The sequence below is a fragment of the Chelonoidis abingdonii genome, chromosome 8, assembly GCF_003597395.2.
Source record: "Chelonoidis abingdonii isolate Lonesome George chromosome 8, CheloAbing_2.0, whole genome shotgun sequence".
NCBI lineage: Eukaryota > Metazoa > Chordata > Testudines > Testudinidae > Chelonoidis > Chelonoidis abingdonii.
The window spans coordinates 5,456,141-5,464,146 of NC_133776.1; positions in this window are offsets into that span (position 1 = coordinate 5,456,141).

Below are 8,006 nucleotides of genomic sequence, written 5' to 3' on the forward strand. Positions count from 1 at the left end.
TCTGCAAAGCAGGGAATCACAACTCTCCTCAGCCCTTTCTCCACTGTGCTTCCCCTTCCCCTGGCCAGGGAAAGGAAAAGGTCCTGAACCAGGAGGTGGCTGGGCTCTCTTTGGGAGAAGGAGCCACGTGGCATCAGGGAGCTGGAGAGAAGCCCTCGCAGTGGCGCACAGAGCCGCCTGTGGACTAGGCTGATTGCTGGACATCACCCAGCACTCATGGGGGAGCTCTTTAACTCTGTAACTCTTTAAGACTCTGTACCTATGGTACCTGCACCCTTTCCTGCCAGCCCATCGATAAACCTGAGTGGTTATTAGGACCCAACAAGGCTTGTCTCCAAGACACAGTACCCTGGGTCCTTGGGGTACAGAGTAGCCCCAATGATTACAGCCACTTCTACATTCCATTTAGTTCCCTGGAGTGCACAGGAGGACTTAGGGATTGTAAGTTTCAGAGATAGAAATCTGCAGCCCTCTGAAAATCTTTTTTTCCGTTTACATTGAGCCACTGAATGCACATTTGATCAGATGGCAGCAGCAGTGGCTGACTGGGGCAGGAACAGGAAATGGTTAATAGTGTTTGCAAATAAAGGCACAGAATGCTTGATGCTTTTCAAATATTTCTCAGAAATTAGGAGGGTTTGTGCCGCTGATTTGCATCAAGCACAGCAGACCCTGCAGGGAAAGAGAGCCAGGCTGCTCAGAGCACAGTTGAGAGTAAGAAGCAGCAGGAGCCAGGGGGCATTTTTATATTTTAAAGGAGTAAACACCAAATACACAAAGAGATTTTGTATGACAAAAATCAGGGGAGTGTTAATGAATGAAACTGCTTTTTGTCTTCACCCAGCAATGAATCTGCAGGACAGCAACAGTACTAATTAGTTATCATTTGTACTGCAATTGCACCTAGAGCCAACAACCAAGACTGAGCTCTGACGGGCCAGAGGGCTGCACATTAGAGACAATCCTTTCCCCAGAGAGCTTGCAGTCTACATGGACAAGCCAGACAAAGGAGAGATTATTAGCTCAGTTTGACAGACGGGTAACAGAGGCCCATCCCCAAGACACGCTGGGTATGTCCAGGCTGCAGCTGAGAGCGACCCTCCCTACCTGATGCAACAGATGCGCACGAGAGGCCTCAAGCTAGAGCAGCAGAAATAACAGTGTGGACGTGGCAGCTTGCACTGCAGCTTGGGCTAGCCCCGGGATCCTCAGGGTCTGAGCTTGGGTGACTAGCCCAAGTCCCCTCCCAAGCTGCAACGTTCACTCGGCCATTTTTAACATTCTAGCACGAATCTGTCTACTTGGGCTGATAGACTCACTCTGAGCTCTTGTAGCCACACCTTAAGTGAAGTACCCAAGGTCACAAAGGGCATCTGTGGCAGAGCCACTGCCCTCCTTAGTACTCATCCAGCGTTAACCCCCAAAACAGCCTTCCTGCTGGAAGCCCTTTTCAACCTTTCTCCGGCCTGCAGGACCCCAAGGCGCTGCAGAACTCTGCAGGCCTGTTCCTTCTCCCCTAACTCATGGGAATACCATCAGAGACTTCTCTCTCTCCGTTGATGTCAGTGGGGCTGCTTGTGTGGGTAAAACGATCAGGATTTGGCTTCTGGGATCACTTGACCACTGAAATGCAGCCACCTCTGGAAGAGAGAGCAGCAGCTGGGCGCTCGGTCGGAACACAGTGCACAGTGGGACAAGGGACAGGAGAGCAAGGCAAGCTTCCAGCACAGAAAAATTACACTGGGATCTTTAATGTCTCTGCAGGGCAGGACCGCAGGGCCTCAAATCTAGCTTGACAGACCTCCCCACCATCTCCTAACATCCAAGTTTATTCACAAATGCTGGGCATCCTTTAGCTGCACCTGTCATAGGTTCCAGAATAAGGGCCCTACTCTGGAAGCTTTAATTAGGCAATTAATTAGACCACTCCTGTAAGGCCCACTTGTGTGAGCAGGGTTGTAGGATTGGGCACTAACGAGCTCCTTCCTCTAGCTTTACTGAGGTTATAACTGTCCAATCCCTCCTGCAAAGTGAATGTTCCTGAGGTTCTGATGAGTGCAAGCTCAGGGCAGGCTGCTTCCTCTCTTCGGTTTGCGGTGATTGAAAGGGTTTCAGATGCATAGTGTGTGGTCTCTATGTATGAGGGAAGGTGGCCTAGCTGTGACAACAGAGCCCTAGGAAGGCAGGCCCAGTGGGTTTCATCGTGGTGCTTCCCGAAACTGTGTCACAGGGGCCTGGCGTGTGCTCAGAAACCTAGCCCTGCTTCTCAGCAATGGTGTGATTGCTCCGTGGTGGGGACCAGGTCCCTTGGGATAGCTACTGTGTTGTTATGCATCTGTACAGCATCCAGCCCAGTGGGTCTTGACCTTTCCAGATGACTGTACCCCTTTCAGGGGTCTGATTTGTCTCACGGACCCCCGAGTTTCACATCACTTAGAAACTACTTGCTTACAAACTCAGACATAAAAATATAAGAGTGTTACAGCACACTAGTGATGAAAATGGCTGACTGTCTCCTTTTTACCCTATATAACAAAATAAATCAATTGGAATATAGATATTGTCCACACATTTCAGTGTATGTTATATAAAGCCATGTAAACAAGTCATTATCTGTATGAAATTTTACTTTGTACCAACTTGGCCAGTGCTTTTTATGGAGCCTGTTGTAAAACTGGGCAAATATCTAGATAAGTTGATGTGCCCTCTGGAAGACCTCTGTGTACCCCCAGGGGTACACGTACCCCTGGCTGAGAACCACTGACCTAGCACAATGGGGTGCAGTGATCAAGCAGGCAAGAACCAACCTGGCAGCGAGATCTGTTTGACTGTGGCCTCGTCTCCTTAAGGAAGTGGTAACTAACTGTCGCTCGGGGCATTTCAGACTGGTCTAGACAAACTACAAAGTCCAGAATAATTCTTTTGGGCTGAACTATCTCTGATGTGTGCTTAGCCCCAAACTGACCATTTCTGAAAAGGTTGGTAAAATCCCAGGTGGACATTTTTGGAGGGATCAACTTGAGAGCAAGCCATGGGCAAGTAGGAGCATCAAGGCTGTCACCATGCTGCAGATCACAGCTACAGAGGGAATATGTCAGCAGTAATAGAAATCAGATCCCCTGCTCCAAGCAATGCTGTCTGCTTAGCCCCACCATATACCCATTCTCATGAGACGGGGGAAAATATCTATAGGGGTCAACAATATAAGACCCATTGCCTAGAAAGGAGCAATTCTGAGTCTATTCCTTAGGGAGCACTGGGGCTAGCCAGTTCATTACAATATGTTTTCAGACATAGAACCATAGAAATGAAGGGCTGGAAGGTACCCTGAAAAGTCCAGCCTCCTGGACCATCCCTGACATGTGTCTGTCCAACTTGTTCTTAAAAGCCTCCAGAGATGGGGATTCCACAGTCTTCTTTGGTAGTCTGTTCTAGTGCATACTCTCTGTGCTTTGGTAACTCATGGACAAGTTATGCAGAAAACACCCCCTTTGCTGACGGGGCTGTGTGTTATAAGGAGATCAGACGTTTCGATCCATTGCTGCTAGGGAAAAAGGTAATAATTAGTCATTATTTGAAAAGGAAAGGCGTGGGTTTGAATGGGAAACATGAGATTGTACAGGCAGATGTCAAGCAAAGGCTGCCCGGCACACACAAAACACAGCAGCAATGTGCCGCAAGACACTGGAAAAAACAAACGGTCCCAGCCATTCAATCTGAACTATTAAAGGGAACTTCTCGCTGCAGTTAACTCCACTGCATTTGGAAAGTATAAGCAATGATGCAGAAAAATGAAACACCTGACCTTTTACTATTTGCAGCCTCTCTCTGTGGAGATAGGCGCTGTTCAGTCAGTGGTACCATCTTTGACGCAACGCTAAGGTCTTGTCCATTTGTAGTTGCCAAATATTCCCTGGCTCCTTTTGCAAGAGTCAGGGCGTGAACATGCCCAGTGGCCAAACTCCAATCTGGGTAATATATTTGGCTTTCTTAAAATCCCTCTGCGGCTTCAGCTGGAGACAGTTTTTCACCTCCTATCCTCAGCTGTCGTTTAGCGCTGATGCAGTGCTCCACTCCAGAGATGGCTGAATTTCAGCAATGACTAAACCCGTTACACAAAAGCTTTGAGACCCTTGTGAAGGAAAGGTGCCATGCACTGTACCCGCGAGATGTCGTCATGATGCTGGTTGTATCAAGATAAACGAAAAAGGAAGCAGGATGTGAGCTTCTTAGAAGAAGAGTATCAGAAGCTCGGCTGTTTGCCAGCCTCCTTTGGGACACCTGCAAGGAGCTGCTGATCAAAAGCAACAGCGGGCACAAGAAAAGAAACACTTCCACATGACAAATCAAGCTAGAGAAAATCGGGACCTTTGAGGTGTCATATAAGGGGTTTAGGAAGAAACCCATGGGCCAAATCCTGCCCCTGACGCTGGCCTCACCGGCCCAGCGAGTAGTGTGGAAAGAATCTGCATAAGGGGCGTGGGTGCACTTGATGAAGTCCTGTACCCTGGCATGCAGAGGAAGCCATTCCCCTTGCAGGTGCAGAGTGGCCACAACAGCACAGAATGGACATGGCTCTCTCTCCCCTCCCTTTTGGGGGAGAGGATTGGCCTGTTCATCCTCTGAGCATACCCAGTTACTGAGGCTGCATGCAGGAGGGAGGATATGGCCCTGTTATAGAGAAGAACATATGACTAGCTGGTCCCTCTGTGAAGATATGGTCCCACAGTGACACTGTGCACTGCAGATGTGGGTCTACTTGCACCTTCTGGTGGCCTGTGGCATGGTGAGATGGAGCAGGCAGCAGCAGTTCCCAACCTTGCCAGTTTAATCAGACTAAGACTTTGGCTGCACCCAGCCCCTTGTCTCCCCCTCCATTCTCTTCTCCCTGCTCTAACTTGCCATGGAACCTAGGCATCTTTTGGAGGCATTTAAAACTAAACGGGACAGCCCCCTGGAGAATGCACTGCTGGGAACAATCCTGCACAGGGGGGAGGGTCATTGGGAAATGAACTAAGAAATCTCTTCCGGCTCCTAATGCTTGTGAGTGCATTTTACATGGACATACTTGCTTCTTCAGCTTAAGCAGCTGAGGTTTATGCTTTTAACTCCAGAGGTCCTGCCTTCAGCCCTGCAGAGGATGCTGGCCGGGGTTGTTGGATGTGTCCACACTGGGTTTGCACAGGCCAAAGGGGAAATATAAAGGCCCCTAAGTATCTCTTCCTGGCTGACTCCTTAGCAAGAAGTCCTATCTCACACCATCACCACTTCAGCCGCATTCACTTCCTCTTGTATAAGAATAATCAAATGATTCATTTTTTAAAAAAAGAAAGTCGGGTGGAGCTGCTAAAAAACAACAACAACTAAAAAAGTTCCGATAAGGTACATTATGGCCTTGCATTTCCAGTAAAACAGGTACAGGCCTGTGTCGGGAGGAGGAGGTGTGATGGAAAAGTGAGCTACTTATTATCATGGTTTGTTCCTTAATTACCAGATGACTTTTCAAGCTTCCTTCCTGAATCTCACCCTTTGAAGCCTAAACAACCTCTGATGGTTTCCTCAAAGGGTTCTGGGACTGCAAGTCAAAACTTTCTCTTCCTAGAGCCTTCCTCTGACTCAGTGTCTTGACCTGGAGCAAGCCGCTTAGGCCAACATTTTAAAACAGGAGCTGCCTAAAGTTTGATCCACCTTTAGCCCCCCAAGGTGTGAGCATATGCACCTAAATGTACAGGGCAGCGGGTAAAGAATTGAAAGGAAAATGCCAGTAGGCAGGCAAGTTGTATAAATTATTTGCAACCCAGACCAGGAGGGGGAAGATTCTGCACAGTAATGTTGCCACAGTCACTGTTCTCCCCCCTCCTGTTCACCCTGCAGACTGGCTCCTTCTTTCTGGGTTCTCCAAGGTTCCATTAATGTGCAGCACCCTCCAGGGGGTATCCTTGAAAAGCCGTATTTTATTGCTATGCTGTTTCCAAGACACTACTCCAGTCTAGAATATTTCTACCAGATGGTGGCTAATGTTTATTTCTTACAAGTCTAATCCTGCAAGGTGCTGAGTGCTGTAAATTCCTAGTGAAGTAGGTGGGAGCTAAATGCTCAGCACTATGGGAATTAAGCTCTAAGGTCTCTCTCTCTCTAGCCCCTCTGCATATGGAACGCTCTGACATCCTGCCATGCATCCCACATGGTTTCGGGGGCCCTACTTCGTTTAAGGTTTTACAGTTATCCTACCGCATGATTCATGCGTAGAGGAAAAGCAGAGAAATTCCCCCTATTTCTACTTCATAGGACTCAGGTATCCTGACTCCCAGGCGGGTACTCCCCATAGGTCTTTGCACTTCCAGTGCACTTCCCACACATCCTCCCAGCCCCCTTATGAAGCAGGTAAATACGGAATCTTAGCCCAAAGATTCTCAACCTTTTTCGTTCTGAGCCCCTCCCCCCCCACACAACATGCTACAAAAAACTCCACAGCCCACCTGTGCCACAATAACTGGTTTTCTGCATAGAAAAGCCAGGGCCAGCAGTAGGGGGTAGCAAGCAGGGCAATTGCCTGGGATCTCACGCAACAGGGGCCTCCTTGAAGCTACATTGCTCAGGCTTCAGTTTCAACCCCAGGTGACAGGGCTCAGGGCCCAGTCTTCAGCCCCATGCGGTGGGCTTCAGCTTCCTGCCCTGGGCCCCAGCGAGTCTAACGCTGGCCCTGCTTGGAGGCCCCCCTGTCCCCTGCACAAGGCCCCCTAGCTGGCCCCAGACCTCTGGTTGAGAACCACTGTCTTAGACCCACTTCTCAGATGGCGAAACGTGAAGCACAGCGAGGGGATGGAGGTATGGAAGGTCCAGCAGCCGGTCAATGGGAGAGCTGGGAATGGAACCTAGGAGTCCTGACTTACAGGATGTGCTGCCTTCCCTCCTTCACAAGGAGGAAGATATGCTTATGTACCCACAACAAACTGCAGAGTAACTCCTCCTTGAGATGAGACAAGAAACAGATTTCTGATCTGCCAGATTATCATTTCCAGGTGATGCTTCATGCTGTAGTGAGAGAGGGGAAAAAAGCTTAGAGTGGGTGTTTTGCATGCGAGTCTGCCGTGCAGCTAAACTGCAGCTCCCTGTAACCCGCTTGGCTGTGAGATCATTTATCTTTAGACACTATTTGTGACTTCTTCACCATGGCTCACAGGCTGGCAAAGCAAAGGCTGCTATCGTTGTTCTGTTCCTTCATAAGGTCCCACATTTCCCTGGAGCATCTTTCACCCCACCAGATCCCATAGCAGAGGCTCACATCATCAACCACTGAAGTGCAGCCCCTCCTGCTCCCGGATGGAACGGGGCAGCTGTTTCACAAAGCGCAGCTGTTTAGGACAGGAAGTAAAGAACAACACAGTTGAAATCGCAGGAGGAACTTAAATAGGCAAAAGGCAGCTATCTGAGCTGGATTTTGGTCAAGACAGCTGAGTCAGCACTTTTATTTTTGCCAGTAGCACCATGGGATCTTTAATGATCGCCAGCCCCACTTGGTATTTGTCCACAAGTGGATCCTTCAACTCTTTATCCCAAATACCTGCTTTTAACTGAATTTCATCACTACAAATTGTATCATGGGAGGGGATCTCTCTCCACTTCCCTTTCAGTCGTATGCATTTTGTTGCTGTTCACTGAATGCCCACAGGCTTTGTCTGGGCCTAGACCAGAGAAACTGTTTGTCGGTCACATCTCTCCCCAGCTGGCTGCAGGCTGCCACGCAGGAGTGTAACCCAAAAATGACACCATGTCGCTATAGGGCATCTTCCTACAACATGGGCACGGAGGTCCCCTGTCCAGATGTGTATGCTCCTCCCTAGGCATATGTCCCCCGTCCAGATGCGCATCCTCCTCCAAGCCCTGGCCTGAGCCCTCCCATCCAGATGTGCATCCTTCCCCTGCCCTGGGCGCATGCCTCCTCCCGCAAGCCCTGGGCCCGAGCCCTCCCATCCAGATGTGCATCCTTCCCCTGCCCTGCCCGT